This window comes from Bombus huntii, chromosome 9, assembly GCF_024542735.1.
Source record: "Bombus huntii isolate Logan2020A chromosome 9, iyBomHunt1.1, whole genome shotgun sequence".
Lineage (NCBI taxonomy): Eukaryota > Metazoa > Arthropoda > Insecta > Hymenoptera > Apidae > Bombus > Bombus huntii.
The window spans coordinates 5,224,310-5,246,480 of record NC_066246.1 but is presented as its reverse complement, the minus strand read 5'-3'; the positions used below and the strand labels follow the sequence as shown (position 1 = coordinate 5,246,480).

Sequence of the window (22,171 nt, the reverse complement as noted above, 5' to 3'; positions counted from 1 at the left end):
AATCGTTTAATTAGACCTCTCGTACACCGTTCGATTCTATATTTAGAAATCTTTACTCTCGTCTTATCGATCGAACCGAGTTATATCCTTGGCTAACGAAAACGATATTCGTCCGGTCGCGCTCGAACGCGAATTAAAATACTCGCGGAAGCTGCTTGCTCTTGGTTATTTTACGGTCGAGAAGGTAATTTTATATTCTCGTTTGCTCGGGTAGTGCGCGTCGAGTAGCCGAACAACGATGCGGAACGGAAGTTGCACCGGGTGCAGGGTCATGGACCTTCCCCCACTCGGTATTGTACCACCCCGTAGCGAGGGGAGTTGTGTGTGCAACCCGGTGACTGTAAACCCTAATCAGTGACATAACCGTACCCTCTAGGTGGATACTTGGAAAGAATATAAAGGTATCGACCAACGGTGTCCCGTTTAAATGATTAAAGTGCGCGATATAACCGAGCTTCTTGGAAGAACACGACGGCTACGATTCGCGACCGCTATCGGCATCGTTCGCGTTCGTTAACGATCTACGGCGGTGATGTTCAACCGATTAATTTTATTCGTTCGTCTGCCTTCCCTCGAACGGCTCGACCAAGCGAGAGAAGGAAAACTCGAGCCACAGTTTGAGGGATTAAAGCGTCGTAACGATGGTGTAACGAGCGTGCGATGGTGATCGATCGATCGGTATCTTTGATTCGAAGGAACGAACGACGGAAAGATTTTCGCTGTGTCGACGGCGAGCAACTCGTTGTCAAGGGCGAAACATCGAGACTAGAGGAACGAGAAGAAAGAGTACCGAGCGTCCCACATCCGAGGTACTCGACCTTAACGGCACACCGCGCGTGTTTCGTAATCGCGGTACGCGACCGACATGCAGCATCCATCGTTCTTTCGACGATATTTCGGCGAGAGAAGGAACGAAATAAATTGGTCGCGAAGCGAGCACACCGTTGCATCGCGTGCTTTTACGCACGCCGGTTCACATTCTCCTGACACGCAGCACGTGTACGTGCATATCTTCGCGACACGGTGCTCCAAAGATAGTCGGCCGATAGATGCGATTTCGCTGTGTGCACTCTCTTTCTTCCTCTTGGATCTTTCGTCCGTGCAAACGCGCTACACGCGTTCTTTTTTCCTCTCTTCTCTGCATTTTGCACCGATGAACTGCTGGCATTGACTGATCTCGTAACGCGCGCCTCGCGGCATTGCGTTTATCGAGCATTATCGAACGGATGAATTTGATTCTCTGCACATTCGTTGGGCGAGTATCGTTAAAAGGTGAAAAATGACTGGCCTATGATCGTCGAAGAAACGGATAATACGAACGTTGGGCGTGGAAAGACGAAGCGAATAACTTTTGAAAAAATAGCTCTGTCGATTGCCTAGCAGAGTAAATTTTCGAAGCATCGTGTCGATTAGCGACGTGTTTCGACGCAGATGATCGATGGCTCTCGTTTCTGAATGAAAGTGTATTTTTCGAGATGGAAGATGCAACGTCGGTAGGCCGTAACGCAAGCTCGTTAGGCCGTTATGAATTTAGTTCGTGTATTATTTTCCAATAGCAGGGAGAATCGAAGCGCACTGCGACGAAACGTGCGGCGGGAATTGAAATTACACGAAGCACGTGTTATTAATACGCCACTGGCATTGCGGCAACAGCACTGTTTTGCTCACTGAGTCAGAATTTCTGCTAATTCTACAACAGGGAAAACCACGCCGCAGAACCGAAATTGTAATCACCGGGAAATGCATATTGCCGTTATGGGGGTATCCGAAGGGACCCGGTTCCGCTGATGCAGCATTTTCCACTGCTGTTTATTGCGTTTCCATGGATCGCTTATGCTCATTTTTTCTCGGTCGGCTTTCAGAAGATAAGGAGCAACATCGTGTCATCCAATTATCTACCGACTACGTTCTATTTATGCCGTTGTTGGAGTTCCTTGGCCGTTTTGGCGCTTGTCTCGGCTCGCGGTTCTAACGCCAATTTCTCTTGTCATTTTCAATGCGATGCGTGCGCGCGAGCTTGTATCTTTCGGATCGTTGACCTCGGAACGCAAAACCCGACGACAAACGACGATATTTCAATGGTCGCGAGGGAACGAATCGCGTCGCGAATAGTCCGTACCGCGAATGCCGTTGACGATCATCCGCGCCCCGCTTGAAAAACAAACGTCATAAATCAAGTGTCGGATACTGGAACGCATGCGGCGCCGTCGGAGACACGACGTTTAAAAATCCGAATCGCGCGTCGCGACGCCACGTCTGCCGGTACACGCTTGCACGCGTTCCTCTTCGGTAAGAATAACGCGACCATGAAATATCGGCCTGTCGTTCGGCGAAGGCGCGAGCCGCTTCAACAGGGATGCTCGCAAAAGTCAAAATCCGTGTGTGGTATTGGCGCGTAACAATCCGTCGCGGCGATATGTTATTCCACGCGAATACGTTATTAAAAGACACCGCGAATCTCGATGCGGTTGATAGCAACGCTGGTTACGAGTTCATTACTGCATCCCAGTCGCGAATACGAGCGTCGAATCGGAATACGAGCTATACCGGGCAGTTAATCCATATTACGGTAACTTTATCTGGCAGCGAGGAATACCGCAACGGACCAATCATAGCACTGCCCCCAACCGATGAGGATACATTATGATTAGTTTCAGTATACCGTGTTCGCGACCTGGCACGTATAACCCGACCTCGGTTCTAACCACCGGGTAAAATTACTGGGAATCGTGTCAATTGGCTACGCGTTCGAGAACCGTCCAACGTAATTCCACTTCCGCAGGTTCGAAATGTCAGTAGGTAGGTGGTGATCGACACGCCGCGCAAAGAAACGAAAGGGAACTTTCGTCTTTCGATTTCGCAAAGTCGGTGAGAGAGAGAGAGAGAGAGAGAGAGAGAGAGAGAGAGAGAGAGAGAGAGAGAGAGAAGAGAGAGATAGACACACACACACACACACACACACGATGGACGTCTGATCGCGATACAGCGATGATTCTCGGTGCAAATAGACAGAGGTGAGTTAACGCGAGCGAATGAAGGCGAATCCGGTGAGCGCGTATTAATGTCAGACAATTGGCGAGGTATACGAGCTAGCGAGCCTGGAAATGATCGATTCGATACGAAACGGGGGTCGGTCCTTTTTAAGATTTCTCTTTGAGGATCGGTCGCGTGTACATACCGCCCCCGCATTTTTTGTGAACGTCGAGTGTGTACTCGACGATAGAATAAGTAGCATACTGGCATTGCCGAGGGGTTCATAAATCTTTTGTCGAGAAGATCCCCCCTTGCCATGCTCGATCCGGGAAAGCAAAAGGTCAAAAGCAGCGGCTGCCGGGAGCGGTTTCTTCGTTGGAGTGCAAGTAAAAGTGTCCTCTTATCGCGGGTGTTGACTCGACCTGGCTCGGGGATGAGGAACCATCGTAAATACGATTGCCTTCGCGAAACTTGGATGGAGTTCCTCTCGCGTCGTTTGCGACGATTCGCCGCGTAATGCGTCCCTTTCCACCGATGGATAGACGATTAGTTGGCGATTTTATTATCGACTCGAAACTTGGCCAATTCTTTAATATCGGGATGCTGCTGGTGCACACCGCTCGAGAAAGTTATTCGAATTCGTTGTATTGACTCCTCTCATAACGTTCGCCATCGACCACGGGCTTTAAAGCGATCGCGGACTTCGGTGCGTTAATATCATTTCCTCCTTCTCTTCGTTCTTCTCTTCTATCCTATCATCCCCCTCTTACTCTCTCTCTCTCTCTCTCTCTCTCTTTGCTCGACGCTTTCAAACGTGTCTTTTTCATTTTATTATCGCAGACGGAATTGGCTTTATCGCGTCGTTGAGACTATCAATTAGATGAAATTAGATTATCACAGTTGACGACTCGTGCCTAATTGTTCGCGTGTCCTTAACCTACAAATTAAAATACCGCGTCTGAAATGGCGAGAGAGTCGATAACGAGACGCGTTGGAAAACGAGAGAGGAAGGAAGAGGCCAACGAGACTTCGTTACCTTTCTTTTTCTTCGCAGCTTTGAGTCATCGAAGCTCGATAAATCCGCGGAATAACGCGATGTTGTGTATTTTTCCTCTCGAAGGTACCTTCCGTGTCGTTGGATCGAATGATAAAATTAAACGTCATTGTAGGTCGTCCGATGATCTCTCCGATAAAGTTAACTGACCTGCCGCTGCTGCTCGGGTTTTCGACGCACTCTTCTTCCTTTCTCCACTTTTCATTCGACGATCGAGCTTCCATCGTTGGCTTCCCATTCTGCTCTTTGTTCCTCGATGTTGGTCGTTCGTGCGTCGCGTGGCGAGCCGATCTTTTCCTCCTCGATTCGGTTGCTACAGAAATTGGTTTATCGGCGGACAAAGTATGAATAATTCAAACCGGACGATTCACAGTCCAATCAATTTGGGTCCGAAAGCAGCGTGGCAACCCATAGTCTAGGGGAGGAGCTTACTCGAACAGGGTGAAACGAAAAGGACCATTAGTAGTACGGTCTAGTTTAATGCGAAACTCGAATTGTCCGACGTGTGTCACGCTCGCCAATCAAACCTAACCACGTTCCAAATAAATCGAACGACATACCACGAGATAAAAAGAACGTCGTCGATTCGAGACAACTTTCCCGGATGTACTTACGTCTATGTGCGCGAATTTCAAGGAATTTTTAACATCGCTGTATATCTACCCATGTACTACTTGCTCGCAAATATTGTTCACCCTTTACTCGATATATCGGTGTAAACGCGGATTTTACGTAGCACGTATTCCCTTCTTATGCGCAATACTGTTGGCATGAAAGGCGTAGTTTACGGTGTAAACAACCCTTCTCTATCGACTGTTTATGAAGTTGATTCTTGCAGAGGGGGGGGGGGGGGGGGGGAGTTGTTTCTGCGGAAAATATCCGTGGTACAGAAATTCAATGGAGAGAATTGCATCATCGACGCAGCGTATCCTTGCCAGTTGTACAGCAGCGAGCATGCGAGATCTCGAAGAAAGAATCGATTTTTAAAACGTTGGATCGACACCGCTTGGATTCCGCTATTCGAACGAGACGCGTTCAATATTACAGACCGTTATAAATTTCTTCTCGTTGGAAGGATAATTTACGGGGCATTAACTCGGCGGTCGTTCATGCCGCGAATTAGTCCGATTTATTTCACCGGCAGTTCCTTGAATATTTAGTTATACACCTCTGACTAATTGCCGAATTCGCTTTTGAATCGCGCGCGGCAAGGTAAATAGCGATTTCCCAAATAGACAGACTTCGGTATCTAAAACGGCGTGTAATTAATTCAGCGCGACGACGAATTAACGCCGCGATACCAACGAGGGGATGGAGACTGGAAAGGTTAAAGCGAGAGGTAACCGCTAAACAGCGGGAGAAAGGAGACAGATAGGATACCAAGATAAAAAAGGCGAGGCGAGGACATACGTACGTGACATCTCGTCGTTCGGAGAACAAGTTTCATAAACTCAATTACATCGGTTTTTCTCCATTGTTGATTTTCGCTCGAGATTTTTCCGTGACATAATTGCTGAACGTACGTTGGTCGTCTCCGTTCTTTTCCGCGTGTATACCGGTGCAGCTCGTGCACGGTGCACCAGATACAGGCTGGCTGATACGCTCCTTTAGTTTCGCGGGTTTGTTCGGGTCGTCCTTAATCGAATTTCGAATTGAATTCTTGGTTGGATGCTCGCTGGTTTTACAGCGGGATTATACGATTCTTTAAATCGCGGTCGATGAAACGACGGTGACGGGTAAACCGATGCTCGGTTGCGTCGAGTTTATCCGATAGTTTGGAAGTTGGCGTCAACGTCCCGTCTCCGTTTCGTTCGAACCGCGGACACGCGTATTCGTAGAACACACGGAACTTGCATATACGCAGCAACGAGGCAGACACGTCAGTTGATTTTCAGATGCCGTCGCTATCAGCAGCTTCCGGCAACATCGTGAAAGCACCGTACTCGGTATTAGTAGTCTTAGTACGTTGTAACTTACGCCAATCCGTTGCAATTTGCGGTTTAATCGAGCGTATCTGCTGGATCAATACGAGTGGCTCTCGTCCTCCTTCCACCCCCGCCTCGTTTCTCTTTCTATTGCGTTTCTAAACTTGGAGCTTCTGTCTACTCGGTTCCAGCCCTCCGTCTCCTCACTCTACAACGCCTTCTCTCCCCGTTTCTCCTTTTGAGTCGACGGCCCCCTTTTAGTTTCTTCGCAAGTATATCGTTAAGTTCTTTAAAAGCTTTTCATCGGCGACTCGAGAAAGTTTACGCGAAATTACGATTATTATCGTTTCGACCGAGCGCCTCTAATTTCTTGATAAATTTTGTTCGCGCGATAAGATATTTTAGTCGGAAGAATCCGAGCGGGATACATTTTTTCGAAATCTAATCGGTATCGGCGTCGTTGAAACGCGATAAACGCCAACGAATTTTTGCGAATTTTCTTCCGACTTTTTCCTTCAAAGTCACGGGAAAGCGTAAAAGTCGTTTCACCGAGGAAATGTTCCCTCGCACAGATTACACAAGATCCCAGAACGACTTTAAAGTTGGTTCTGACGATCTGCCCCTCGACGTGTGCTTTCGTGCGTTAATTAGGGAACAGAAGCGCTTTTACGGAAGATACCGAGAGCCAAACTTACAAGCCCCAACGAGCTTTCGGAGAAAACTTTTCCGAGTCGTGTGGTATAGTTCCTATCGCGATGTCCGATCTCGTCGTTGACCACGCGCTTGACACGTTACTGGTCTATTCTCCATATTTATCGGATAATCATTTTTCTATTACGATTCCCTATCAACTATTAATGAAACTCTTCCATTAACCCGGGAAGCTCGAGCGCGATCCATGGTAGTAGTCTTTCTCGGCCAATTTCATGGAAATTTCATAGGAAACCGCAACCGCGTATTAGGTTAATTAACTTCGACAGGATCCAGAATCGTTTTTGGATTACGACCCTGTTTGTCGTAAATCTAAGAGACTTTCCAGAACGATACCGTTCCGTGTTATTTACGACGATAATTACCGCAATCGTTGTAACACGATAAAGATAAGTACGATATCCTGGTATTTTATGTCGTGACTGTTTCACCGACCGTACAAACTTGGCAGATTTTCTCTCAAATATCGCTTTAAAAATATTGGGTTATCTCGTTAATAGGGTACGAAAATATTACCAAGCCTTCGCCAGCGGTCATTGCCGTAGCCGGTGACTCGTGTCCAGCGAGATCGATCGGTCTCTCGAGTATCCCGCAGGATGCGTCACCGTGCCGCGTATCTTGTCTGATCGTACGGCTGTGTACACGATCCGTCGGTTGAAACATTAGTTCGATATACACGTACGTTCCTCGTGTTATTAATTTTCTCCTCCGTTATCTCGAAAGTGCTTGATGAAATCACGAACGGTACCTCCGATGGTTTCTTGTTAACCAGTGTCCTTTCCGATCCACTTTGCTTTCTATCTATTAACTTCTGAAACGTTCGACTCTTGTTTCGCGTGGCTGAAGCCGGTCTCGTGTTTTTTGCGCTGCTTCCGGTAACACGGTGTTTCTTCCATCGTCGTATCACGTACCTCGACAACGCGTGAAACTACAGTTTCACTATAGGTTTTTCGCGATTCGTTGTGCGAATTTATATGGTCGGGGGCAACACGACGACAGAGGGGTAGCGGGATTTAGCGAGAGAGGGAGAGAGAGAGAGGAACGTTTTCAGAGAGAATTACGGGATATTCGATAACGAGCGGGGCAAGCCGGTGCATTTAAAAATCGGCCCCATTCATATCCACCTTTGTAGCTCGTTGACCGTTCGCCTCTTTCCAAGTCAGGATTTCTCGCCTCGAGTCAGGAATCAGAAACCTTTCAATCGGTCGTCGGTACGACTGGCATCCTGAAAGATCGATCGTTCTTTCTCTATCTCTTTCTTCGTCTCCCTCCTGTTCTGCAGGACGATGCGTCAGTCGTGAGATAGCGGAAGGCTAAGGGTGGGAATAGTAGGGACAAATGGAGGGTGTCCGGAGGGTACTTGGAGTCGGGCACCGTTGGCTCTCCGAAACGCCCCGACACCCTCCTCTTCTCCCATCGTCCTTTCGTGTCTGCATTTCTCCCTCGATTCTGTCGCCTCGCTCTCTCTTTCTCTATCGCCGCATCCTCCTAATATCGTGGCTTAAGATGTCCGATACACGTACGATCGACCGGCCGTGTGCACCGCTGTAGGATTGCAGCAGTCGCTAGAATGCCAGTTGCTAGGAAAGCCTGGCACGTAGAAAAAAGACGAAAGCGGATGTTGATGCAAAAGCCTCGCAGATATCAAGTTTAGCTCGTTTCGTTTCAAGGAAAACTAGATCGCGCTCAAAGGTACAAATTTAATGTAACGCTTACAGGCTTGTCCCGTCAACTGGAATACAGCGGGACGATCCAAAAAGCACATTATTTTATGCTGGCAAACTTACGCGGCGCTCCACCGTTTTACGATTTAACTTGCGCGAGTTAAAAATTCACTGCTCCTTTCGTTTCATTAATTAAGCCAAACTTTGAAGGAGTGGCTAAAAGTCGACTCGCTTCTTTCTCCCAGTATTACCCGCTATACGCGTTGCCTCAAAATGGTACAGAGACGCCGGCGAAGTGTATATACATAGGAAAAAAGGAAACGAACGCTGGTTTCGAGGAAAAACGAGCCGAAAACGTAGTCGGCAGAGGATCTATTTAGTTGTCGGATCATTTTGCAGAAGAGAAACGAGCCATGTGACTCGAATGACAAGACTAGCGGTATTTTTGCCTTGGAGCTGTCGTGAAATACGGATGAGAAATGATAAAATTCGGCGGTTCAGAAATGGTTGAATTTTCAAGCGGGGAAAAATCAGTTTCTCAGTGTCGGCTAGGTGCTAGCAACAAATGGACGGACAGCTTTCTCATTATCGCGGTGCGGTCAAACTTTCGGTGTAATATCTAATTGAACCTGGCCGTGCAAATATTTAAGTCGCCCTGAAGAGGACATGGTTTGCGAGACAGCAAGTGCGGAAGAAAAAGAGCGAAAGAAAGAGCGAGAAAACGAGAGAGACGAATTGGTAGCTGCATATATCCCTTGTGGTGGTCGAGTGCGCCCGCTGTTTTAGTGGTAGTGGCGTGGTAGTGAGGGGGTGGCGACCACGTGACCGCCTACGGGCGCCATGTTAGGCACGAGGGGTGCCGATTTCGCACGAAGTCGCACGAACTTGGAGTCGCCATGTGGTCCTCGTGGGTTCAGCCGATCAATACCTCGCCGGCTGCTGGCACAGTCAAGAGAGCACAAAGTTATGCACGCGCAACGATGATAATGCCATCGACCAAGACGATCCCGAAATTTTGCGGGTCATCGTCCCTTTTCTATCGTCGTTGTCCGAACCTCGACGCACAAATCGTACGTAACATTGTGTACGTTGTAAAATGGACGATCCAGTCGTCGATTCGTTAAACGCGGAAAACGCGTTTCACGAGTTGAAAAAGTTCCGTATGATTTTGAACTTTTCTCGCGCTTTGGTAGCAGGAAAGTTGCGCGATTATCTTTGACCATCTTGGCTTAAGTGGAGTTGAGAATAACACGACTAAGACTGTTGTCCGACTTCGTCTTGTTGAGAATTTATCAGCCGTGCTCGATCCGTCGAGAAAACAACTTCAACGTCTAAGATACCACAAGTAGGTAAACCTGACCCGAGAGAATCAAATTCGTGACGCTAATGTCTTTTGATCGAACGATCAGGAGTAATCCGATGATATTTCATAATTACGTTGTTCGAAAACAACGTTGCTCCGCTCTTTGATACATTTTTACTCGGCTATTTCATTTTCCAAGGTTCCTCGTTGTTTGCACGGGCAACGGTGGTAGGCATAACCGTGAAATATGAAGCAAGCCTGTCGTTTCACCTGCCTCGTCGTTACTCGTGCCAAACACTAAAATGGTCGAGGCGAATAACCCCAATAGTTTCCATTATTGAAACAGACCGGCGCACATCTGTTCCCTCCCCCTAAGGGACGGTCAACCGACTACCTGCATGCCAAGGAGACACGAAAGCACGCAGGATCGGGACAAAACTCGCTCAGACCGTGGCATTTCGAGGTGTCATCGTTCTCCGTCTGTTCCGGCATGACTCGAAGTCTCAGGACCAGCGAGTAATACGGTGGTAGAACAAAGGTGGTCGCGTGGTGGTAGCGGTTCATACCTCGTCCCACGATGCTCGATTGCCATTTCCAATATCTTCCCCCATGCTGGATGGAGCATGTATATCTGCTGGTAGCACGTCGGGGAATCGATAGAATTTGTCGTCCCGTACTTTCGCCTGCCTCCCTTTCCGTTTTACTAATCCACTTAATTTAATCCAACACGCGAGCTCTCTCCACGCCGATACTCGTGCCATCGCACCAGTCGTTAGACCGGCCCAACTTTCTTTCGAATTCGACGATTACTTGGATTCTTTGCAATTCCACGCGTGTTATTTGTTCCCTTTGAGCAATGGTCGATGCCCCATGCATTATTTCACGTCCGGCCTTCTTTTCCACTCTTTCATGGGCTGACCTTTACACGCGAAATCGCGTTAAGCAACGATCCATTTGTACCCTCTCTGCGCCGCTGTTCCCTCCTTTCTTCTTTTTTTCTTTCTCTTTTTTTCTCCTTTTTAGTATTTTTGCGAGACTCGTCGGCGGCCGCCGCCACTACATTTTCGAAGGTTAAAGTTCGTCTGGCATTTCGTGATTGGAAAAAAGCGACTACTGGAAGGGATAAAGCATGGACAGAAAGAGAAAAGGAAGAAAAGGGAGAGATTACCCGTTGTGCGGCTCTTTTCGATTTTTAATATTTAAACAAGCCGGGAAATTGACCTGTTCATGGTGTTAGTTCCAGGGTTAAGAAGCGTTTTGTTCTTTGATTTTAAGAAGGCGCTCGATCGAAGTGCACGATATAATTAAGACGGTGCTGTAATTATCGTGGAATAAAGTTCGTTCGCGTCGACTTAGAACCGTGTCAACGAATCCACCTTCTCTTTGCTCGATTTCCAATATAGCAGTTGCCGGTACTCGCGCTCGTAGATGGGTGCCAGCGATGCATCAAGCGTCGATAGAATTTTGTCGTTCTGCCGTGGCTCCACGCCATCCCATCCCCCCTTTTACGACTTTCTCGTCGTACCGCCAGCACATATATTTGTCTCTATCTCTTCTGCGAGGTAGAATAGTTGAGAGAGATTATGGAAAAGCTATGTGCTGAGAGAGAGATAACGAATGTACGGCTGCGAGCTATGGAGCGAAGAGAAGAGAGATAGGGCTGCTCCGAAACGGCGAAAGAGAGTATGAAAGAGACAAAACGGACGGCGAACTAGACCGACGGGGTTGGAAAGGATGAGAAAGGGGAGAGAAGGGAGCGGAGAAGGGTCCGTTCTCAGGGCGAGCCGGCCCAATCCGGCTTTACCGTCTCATCATGCAAATTGTACGACTGCGGGATAAGCGAAGGAACTGCTATCGTTCTCCACGCATGTTGCTCCTCAGAAACGCAGCCGCAAACGCAACTATCGGCGACCGACTGTAATATCACGGCCACGAACGTTCCGTTGGGAACAATGACTCCTTAATTGGAAATGGAGCATAGTTTTCGAAGGGTATGCACATCCATACCAATTGTCATCGGGCTATCTACGCGTTACGTATTCGAATAGTTTGCGCATCGATCGGACCTTTGTCGAGTGCTCTCGATCGTTTCGTCTCGGTGATATTCGCCTTTGTGAACGTCGTCGTGCTTTAGGATATCTCGAAGAACAAATTTTCCTTTGGAAATTTCAAACGAGTATGGAAAAAGAAGAAGAAGAAACAAAGAAAAGCTCGTTACTTATTGGCCCTTTATTAACACGACAACGTGTTTATCGAATTCGCGTTATTCGTTGTAAGGACGCGTACGCTAAAAAAGATGTAATGCGACGTCTCGTTCCAAAAGAACACCGTGGTCTGTTTCACATGCCGCGAATACTTGAACCGTTGCGAGAAGGTTAATCACCCCACGGGATTTAAGGGGCAGTGTTCGCGATTTTAATCCGGCGAAATCAAAACGCGATGCGCGAGCGTGTGTGTATTTTTTATGAAGGAAATGCGCGCTGCTAGTTAAAAGGTAACCAGGATTTTCTCGCTTGCCGTCTACTCCGCATTTAAAATTTGCTCCGGAGTTCTGAACCAACCCTTTCCAGTTATGTTCTCAGTTATTTGGAAAATTAGCAACTCGAGCTAGCGGCAAAGTCCGTTCGGTCTGTACTGGACGTGTTAATAAAAATATAGCGCGCAACAAGAGCTTCTCGGTGGGATTCCCGACTACATGGGGTACCGTAGCCACGCGTTGTTCCCGTAAAATTCTACCGATCTCTCTTTTCAAGGTCCCGTCTCTCTCTCCCCTCCTCTCACGCCTCTCTGTTACTCCGCCAATTCCATTCTTTTCTTCCGCGGCTTTCCTTCGTTTCCGACTTTAATCCCACGGAAAATAGTGGCGTGTACTTAACGCTTTAAGAACGTCGCATCTGCGCTGCGCTGTCTGGGCACGTGCGCCTCTTACGACCTTCTCCTTATTCGCCATTTTCCCCCTTGTTTGTTCGTTATCTTCTTTTCCTTCCCTCGTGGCTGACCGTACGTGTCTTGTTCGCTTTTTTCTTCTTATTCCCCGTCTTCTAGCCTCTTTTACTCGTTTTCCTCCGATTTCCTTCAGCCTTACGCTTGCCCTTTGGGGCACGGTGAGTGGACGTTGAAAGGGTTCATCGATCGACCTATAGGAAGGAAAGGCAAGAGCATTTTAAATACGGCGGTCGCTTTAATAAAAATTGATGGCTGGAAAGTAGCAGGAGGTGAATTTGACGAATGTCGTTAGCCGCTTAATTACTGTTGGATGATCGGCGTCACGCATCGAGAGTTTCACGATCGGCCGGAAGTGCTCGGCTATTCAGCATCGAAAACCTTGGACTGATCGAATACCGCGTCTTTTTTATAGCTTGTAGAATGACGTTTTGCGCGACGGTTTAATACGCCCTATCGTCGGATTATTAATTCCGTCGTTTTGTTCCTTGTCGCTCGCGGAAACGGGTTTGTTTGGATCGCGAAAGAGAAAAATTCCTGAAACGAAACTTCACAAGTACGATTTAATTATGTAATACAGTACTGCACCGAGCCTCCGCATAGTTCTTCTTCAATGAACGTTTTTGCCCAAACAATTATCGACGAATTCGAAGGAAATACGGCAGAATTTTATGGGTTAATTTGCGAGAACAAAGGACTCGAAAGTTATTGGCTGGCCGATGGTGTATGGTTTTGATTTATTACGTATCATGCGTTCAGAAAATTGACAGTGCATGGTGTGCTGCGCGGATACAATTCATAATTATCATCCCTGTAAAAGCATTTCAAAGAAAGCCGCGTTTCCGCTTGGTACACGTTTTTTTACTTTCATTTTGTATTTGTAGTTTTCATTTGCCGGTGTCTATTTTCCCGTGCGCCTGAAATGTTCAAATTATTTTTCGCACCAACACCGATTTATCGTTCCTTTTTGAAAAAGTACACCGCGTTTCGGGCGTAATAAAATTTACAGGAAAAAAAAAAAATTTCTCGACCTCACCAGGCGTATAATTTTCAGCAAATCTGCCGCCGCTTTTCGTTCAAGCTACCGCGCTCTGTTCGGAATTTGATCACAAACCCTGGACAATAAACGCGGCCAGTTTATTGTTCGTCAAACGGCGAACGTATTTGGGTTAACCAGGGACCGGTATTACTGGTGGTTGAAACGAGCTATTCGAATGCTGTGTACGATACCATTTCTATGAATTTCATTAGGATAAAAGAATCTACTACTCCGTATTTGTACGTGTGTACCGAGCTTTCGTCTCGACCAGCACTCGATCAAATTTAGCCATCGGCGAAAATTTAGTTGGAAATTCAATTGATACGGTTTCGTATACCTTGGGATTGGAAGAAAAGTTTCGCAACGCGCAGGGTATTTCATCACCTATGGCGTTAAACGAGCAAGCCCTGTCGACGCCACTCGGACGAAGTACGATATCGCGGGCCAATCAGTTATTCCATCGACGATCCGTCGTTACGAGCATCCAGGCCAGTCCGCGTTTGTTCCTGCACACATCGCGCACGATGTCGACGTAGCGTCAGTTTTATTGGCAATTTCAGAAATTGCGTCCGAGATGCGAGCGTCGTCTATTTTCTTTGCCGACAGAATTCACCGTTTTTTCTCGTTACCCTTTTTCCTCCGTTTCGAATTGTCGTTCGATCTTCGGACAAAGCTGGAACATAAGTTTCACTTTGTAGCCATCCCAAACTGAAAACCGTTATGGTTCGTCCGCTTGACTTATTGGTTCGTGATCCGTTTGGACACGTGGCAAAAAAAAAGTGCAAGTTCGACCCCCTTTGTCTTTCTTCCGTGATACGCTTTGCCATCGGCGACAAGGATAATCGAAAGTCGAACGAAACCAGGCCAGCCTCGGTGCCAAATCGTTCCCGAATTTCCTCCTTCTCCCGTTCCCGTGTTTCCCGGATCGGAGGAACTTCGTATTGTCCCAGGAAAAAGCCTGGAGCACGAGTTTTTGAATCAAAATCGAACTAGCTTCTCCGTGCTCTTGTTTGCCAGAAGAAATATCTGTTTCATACACGTTCGTAATTTCGAAAAATTTCAGGGAAAAATGTACGTACGTTCGATTTTTGTTTCCTAATTAAAACAATCCTTCTCCAATATACTCCGTTACTCCGATTTTCGTTCTCTTTTTTTCATTTTACATTTTTTCTTTTTTTTTTTTAGTGTTTTCGTCTTTCCTTTTTTAAATCAGTTTTCCTAACAGAGACGATTTAGTCGTCTAGTACCTACCTACGTTTCCCACGTCTTTCTGTATTTTATTTTCCGACCGAGTTTTGGCAAGCGAGATTGACGTTCGGCAATATTTTCGAGGAGATTTATCGCTCGCATCGAACACACGCGGGCAATCGCGTCAGTGAGGTTTAACGGTGCATATAAATAAAAAAAAAAAAAAAAAAGAAAAAAAAACTGTTAGTCGCATGAAAGATCGTTCCGGAGAGGAGCTTTGTTATCGTTCGAAATTGCACCTTCGAGTATCTCCTTCGAGAAACGTATTTTTCATTTTCTTGGGACGCGTTGCATGGGTGTATCTCTATCCTTTTAGTCGCGAGAGAATCGAATCGAACGCGTCGACGAGATTCTCGTCGTGGAAAAGTAGCGTACCGCGCGTCGCAATGCGTTTTCTTTTCTCTTCTTTTCTTTTCTCCTTTCTTCCCTCTCCTTGGTTTTCTTTCTTTAGCAAAGAGTGGACTGCAGAGCAACGGGGCTATTGTAGCGACTCTGATGTACTGCTAATGGCGGTTACACACTCGGGGGTTCCGGCGGTGTACAGGAACGACGTCGTTGCACAGCCTTGGTGCATAATTATCAGTCTCCGAAGCACGCCGTGTGCTAATTACAGGGTAAGGTATTAGTTCACGACGTCGGGCGTGTTAGGGTCGGCGTAAATATTTGGCAAGGGCCGAGTAGCAGCACGAAGCGAAGCCAATGGCTCTCGACCCTCTGGTTACGCCATCTTTAAATCACTATTAACGGCCGCAACACGACAAAATTTGAATTTCACCTGGTTAATCGGGCGCTGCCTTCTTTTCTCACGTTCTTTCCAAAGATTCGCGATCGTATCTTACGCGTGAAGTATGCGCGGCTGTAACGATCCGACCAAGCCCGTTATTGTTTGTCAGGGAGTTTCATATTTTGCCGCCGGCAGATCGCTTAATTATGCAACGTAGCAAATTCGCGGTAAGCGATTGCTTTTTTCTTTCTCTTTCTTGTTTCCATCGGTTTGAATGGTTTCGGCCAACGACGAGTCTTGGTCGCACGCGTCCACAGCGTTGAATCGAAAAAGTGAAATAGACCGTTCCGCGAATTAATCAAAGTTAAACACGGATTAATGGCATTTTTTGGGAGGTTGCAGCTCGACCCACGCGAATCTCCGTTTAAATATTTGACTTCGGCGTTGTCGGTGTCGATTGGATTTCGCTCGGCTTGCATCGCGCTCGAAATTCGTTCGGCCCTGTTCGCTTGTATGCGCTTTTCAAATACATGGGACTCCGTTGAACGCGCTCGCATCACGCTGGCAAAACTTTCAATCGAACATTTATCCAACAATTGGTCGCCAAAATTTTACGAACGTCAAAAGAAAGGTAGACGCGTTTTCGGTTTGGCCTTCTGCCCTTGGTTGCTCGATTGTTCGTTCCCAAAACCATCACCATCACCGTCACCATTGCTACTATTGCCACCGCCGCCGCCGCCGATAGTCAGGCAATTTGTCGGTTTCCTAGCGCAGATCGCGCGATCCGTTGGCGCGTTTCGTTTAACGCTATCGAGCTGAATTTTCCCGGAGAAAATCGATGCTGTCCGTCGAAGGAATGCGCGCGCGGTGAGTTAGGATCGAGAGCGGCGTTGAGTGACGCGAATTCCGTATGCGCGAATACTCTAAAAAAGGAACAATCGACGACGGTTCCATCCACTTGCTTATCCACGTCGTGCACACACGCAAGCAAAGTGGGAGCCTGTATGCCGTATAAACATATATTACGTTTCAGAGTACGTTACCTGAATTCGTGGGTAAAAGTGATTCCGAGTCGTGCTCGTATTCCTGAGATTTTATATTCCAGATGCACTCGAGTTTACAAATATCGACTACGAGGAAGGCGGAGCGACGCGAGAGAAATTTGCTGAAAAATCATACCATCGCGATGAACTCGTGCACGGAATAACCTTGCCGCGTGTCCAAACGGAGCGTCCGGATAATTTTTTAATTCGATCTACGGGACAGTTTTTCCAACGAAATTAATCGAATCGATACACGAGACGATCCTGCGAAAACAGCCCGCACCTCCCGCCCTCTTGCCAGTCGTCTCGTTCTCCCCGCAATGACCGATTTTCAAAGGCACAGTGAAACTTAATTAACGTCTATACGCGGCAAGATTATATTCCTCCCGACGTTCCGCGAAGAGATAAAAATAATCTCACCGCAGCCGGAGTACTGGCGCTCGCCAGCTATTTAATGCCTCGAAACACTCGTATATTTTCCAGCGCCTATAAAATTTTCATAGGATCCTCCATAGCATGGATTCGTTCTTTTTATTCGGTCGGAATAAAATAGCGAGGCGGGTAGGTGACGCATACATTCCGAATCATCCTATCCAGGTTCCTATGCCCTCGGAATTAACCCTGGGTGAACCCGGATAAGAGGGTCGGTCGGAATAAATGCTTGGCGCAACGATAGGGCGCCACGCGCGTACACCGTATACCGATTCACCGGCACTTTGAAATTATTGGCTTATGGGGCTCGCCGCTTCGGCCGGCACTAGGTCGATGACGTCACTGACCCGCTCTCTATACTCTACTACTCTATACTTCACTCTCCGGCAGACACATTAATTAAAGTATACATTCTTATCTGACCGTGCACGTAATGTCCCGCTACCAAGTTCCTACCGCTTTAAAAAATGATACAAACGTTACTCGCATGAGCGCGACTCGAGAGAGAAACGACGTTACTTTAATAAGCACTAATTATACAGTTTTGCTTTCAAACAGCAGATAACTTTAAGCAGGTCGAATGAAAACGTTTCTCGTATACTTACGACGAGCAGAGTTTCGCCGGCGAGTTAATTGAACCGTAATCGGTGAACCGATTCTCTCAGATTTCCCCGTTCTAAGTATTTTTTTACGACTCGTCGTTTCCCACCGGGACTCCTACGCACAAAGTCTCCTTCCAGCCAATTTCAGCCAATGAAAATTAAATTACTCCGGTAGAAGAGCGAACGAACTGATCTTCCGAGCGAAACGATGTCAAGTTTTGTGTGCGCGAGAAGGCAACAAGCCGTAATCGACGATTCAGCGGGGCAAATACAGCTGCATCGGAAGTTGTGCACGCCGTTCGATCCTGATGGCTTACAAGTTGCGAGAGATCGATGCATGGTCTTCCTGTTGGAAACACGGGAATGTCAACGTTTGCTCCATCTGTTAGCGGACTGCCACTTTCCTCGCGGTGTACCGTTCCGCGATTCACCGATCGCGGTGTGCAACTGCACGAAACTCTATCCTCTGCGAACTAGCCGAGACTCGTATATCTCTCGCTAGAACAAATTTAGGTTAATCCGCTTGTTTCGTTATTTACGAAGATACTCGGCTATTGCCCGGTTTTTCCCGATTACGCCGCTCGCGAATAAAACTATCGAACCAGGGACGAAACTAACCGTTTCGTTGCAAGAGCCATCCGGAATGTAAATTTTTAATTTTTAATTTAACCCGTGTAGCACACTCGACTCGGTGCTCTTGAATCATTGCCCTCGAGGTTATCGATGGATGGATGGACGGGGTAAAAGTCGCGTGTGTCGGAAGTTGACCTGGATGTTGGCGTGTCACGTGTCAGCCGGCGCCATCGCGTTTATCGCCACATAGGTACTTCCGAGCATCGTTATTTGCCCTCCGATCATCTAGTTTTCACGCTCTTCGTGTTTCCAACGAAAACGTTTCTGCTTTTACTCTTCTCGATATTTTCGACGTAGCACGAAACGATGGGTATCGTTTCGATGGTCCAAGTGTTTCGAACGATCGTCCGTGCTCGTGGTATTCCGATTAGTCCGGGTTTTCGATTCAAAAAGAAAGATTCGGTCGCGGGGATGGAACGCGACGGAACCCTTTGGCTTCTTTCCTTTCCCTCGTTTTTCAAGCATGTCCGCATCGCTGATTTATTCCACCTACTTTTCAAAATGAACGCGCAAGCCACGCTCGCGTTCTCAGTAACCCCATCGACTTTTATTTCTACCCCTTTTTTGCTCGGTGTTCCCCATCTTCTCTCTCTCTCTCTCTCTCTCTCTCTCTCTCTTTCTCTTTCTCTATTTTCCCTGTTTGCCTTGACGTAACCCTCTCGCTCGGTCCCGTCCCTCCTCCTTGTCTATCGGGCGAATTTCTTCTTTCTCCGTTCGCCGAGCGGCAGGTTGCGGCTTTTCTTCCGAAGAACTCGTAAATTAGCGTTTAATTAACTGTATTTTAACGAATTGTTATTGCGCACCGACGAACATGTCCTTTCGTTATATCGACAGAGTCACCGAAACGTACGATTCAACTAGGCGTAACAAAGTTTGTGCCAGAGCTTATATACAGCCGAGTTACGCGTCAATGGTTTTTTACTCTGTCAATGTCGATACAATGCGTAGATATTCGGTTGTCGCCTACTCCTGGTTCAAGCTGGACCGAGCACGTATCGCAGTTCGATTAATAATTCAATTACAGTGCGAGCTAATTACCAGGTACCGGCGTTCAACCGTTGTTTCGTGACTCGGTATCGGCGATGATTGTACTGCGAAAAACAATTTCAGACAGCAAAAAAAAAGAACTTCTATCGATTTTCCAGGCTAAGTCTTTTGCGATCCTTGATCGTTCCCGATACTCGTGAATTGCCTCGACGATGCAATACTACTCTGTGCGCTTTCGAAATTTCTGCCATACGAATTTTCTTCGGTTCGTTCTGTTCTTCTCGTTCCCTGTTCGATACGCGATTGATCGATGTATTTTAGATGAAAATAGCTCGCGTAACTTGTCTTGATTAATAATTAAACTATATGAATGGGAAATTACGAGATTGCTGTGCAATGTTGTTACATTTAGAGGATAATTATGCTTCAATTAAAAAATGCTCATATCACGCGTTGAATATATCATACAATTCTGTGTGTAAATAACGCCCGAAGCTGCAAGTTATAATGTTAATTAACTAGACGCGTGTCAGTGGTTTCGAATTTCTTCCATTATCGTGCATTTTGCTTAGCCGAAGGCGGAATATTGTTTCGACTGGTGTTTTGACATCCGCGTTGGGTCGATCGACTGCCGACCGGGAAAGTTTCTCTGTAAATCGAAAATAAAGTCCATATCGAAATTGCTCGACGAGTGAAAATTGATCGGCGGCGTTCGGCCGACGCTCCCTGATCATTTTTCTCGCGGAAATTAACGACCGGAAAGTTTTCGTTGCCGGAGAAACGAATAAATTCTTCGGTAATCCCTGCGCTACAGCCTCTATTGGTAGACAGACGCGAACCATATTTTCAGGGGATCCGAGCAACGACCGGCGAATTGGAATTTTCGAGACGAATTAAAAAGTCAAGATTGCCTCGGCGATAGAACCATATGGGCCGAGCTGTGGAGCGACGAGCAGCGAAACAAGGGTCAAAAACCCGAACGATTTCTCGCTCGACGTTGACTGAACTCGAGAAGTTCAGAGAATTGGGTCAGTCGAGTCGAAAAAGAGCGACAGCGGCGGCTAAATGGTGGGAGAAAATAAGGGTGCGAGGGTTTGCACGTGAGAAGACTGGAAGGAGCATCGATGGGGGCAGAGGGGTGACACAGCTGCGCTAGCAACATCGCGCGGCAAAGTTGTGCGACTGCAGCTGCATTCGACAAACTTTCGCGTATTTCATTTCGTTCTCTTTCCCGTAATTGATCCTTCGCACGGTTTCGCGCTTCTCTCGTTCTGTCGCCTGCCGCTCGCCTCGTACTTTCTTTTTCCTCGATGCAAGCCCGCTCGAGCAACGGAAATATATCGCCGGCGTTCGCGAGATCGAGTACCGAATTTCGAAAGGTGTTCGACCTCCGAACTCGTGACGCGATCTCGCGGTCGCGTGTTCTCCATCCGAGCGAATTTCGGCCTTTCCATCAGCTTGTCGTACGCAAATACCTACCGAAAGCATAGATACGAATGAAATCTCGATTCGAGATTCGCATCCCCTGTTCCGGTTAAGCAATCGAATTCCAGCGGCGCTCACTTTCATCGTCCATCGGTTTCCGTGCTGAATCCCTGGAAACGGAATCAGAACTACTACGGAAGAAGCAGTGGATATCTTGGCTGGTGGCTCGTTCTTTGTTGGAACGTCGGCTCGTTCGACTCGGACCATCGCCATCGGCGATCATCGGCGGCGGAGGAATGATCGATACCTCTTGAATAACGCAGGTTACCAACCGGAGGTTATCAGGATTGAAGCGCGAGAGAATGCACGGTTTTGGGAAAGCAGTCGGCCTATATCGATCGACATCGATGCGTGTGGTCACGACGGATGAATTTCGTATGTTCCCGGCAAATGGTAAACAGCAAACGGTGGAGCTTAACTGCACCGCAAAGTTTCCACGCGTAGAACTCTCCTCTGTGGGACCGCTCCCTCTATGCCGCATACCCATCGTCTCTCGGTTCCCTCTCTGTCTCCGTTCCCCTTTGCAGTCTCGGTCAGACCACACGGTGGTGCAACGCGGTGGCTGTGGCGTTGCGTACGTGTGTAAATCCTACGTTGGAGGGTGTGGCACTTTGCAGTCGTGTGAATATGCATGTACGCGCGCGTACGACGCGACGCGAGCTGACAATACATACGTGTGCGTCACCCTTCGTGTCCAAAGCGTGTGTCGTATAGTGGTGCGCGACGACCACTGGGAAATTCGTCGATGTAACCTATCGTCCCGTTGCGCTCTGTGACACCGCACGTTGCACCCTCGTCGTCGGGGACCTTTTTAAATTGGCGAGATCGATGAGGCATCGTGGATCGATGCGAACGCGCGTTCTCCCTCATCCGCTACCAAGGGGAATCCTGCAGCAACAATTACCAGAGTTTTAAGCCGACATTGCCTGTAAGAGGCAAAAGGCCGACCGTCCATCGATTTCTCGTAGTCGAACACCGCCCAGTGGAAATATCAGTCGTTGGAGTGTTACCGAGAATCGGAAAAATATTCCAGGGAACCATGGTAGGACAGAACTAATGTTCTCGTGTTTCCATCGCGACAGCCGGGCCTCGAGTGGCTGTCGGTGAAAAGTAGTACACCGTAATCTGAACGTTCTTCCGCCTCTGTAGGTTTTACGGGCTTGAAATTAGCAACGCGGAGCGAAGGGTATAAATGGTCGAGATTCGAAAGGATCGAACGAACGTTTCGGATACTCGCGTGAAGTTGCTTCGTAAATTCGATTCGCGTACGCTGTCGATCTTCCCTTTCTTCCCAGCAAATTCCAATTCCTGGCCATTGGACAACGGTCGTCTTAGTCGAGCGTAGAAACCGTGTAAAACTCGTGTTTGTAAGGTTTTTAGGATAAAATAAAGTAACAAAAAAATC

The 22,171-nt window shown here is 47.5% G+C and overlaps 1 protein-coding gene across 2 annotated transcripts in view; it reads left to right on the top strand.

Annotated features, from left to right (window-relative positions):
* Window positions 1-22,171, top strand: part of LOC126869488 (semaphorin-1A) — a 142,286-nt gene that overhangs the window by 27,797 nt on the left and 92,318 nt on the right. The gene's annotated exons all lie outside the window — the stretch shown is intronic.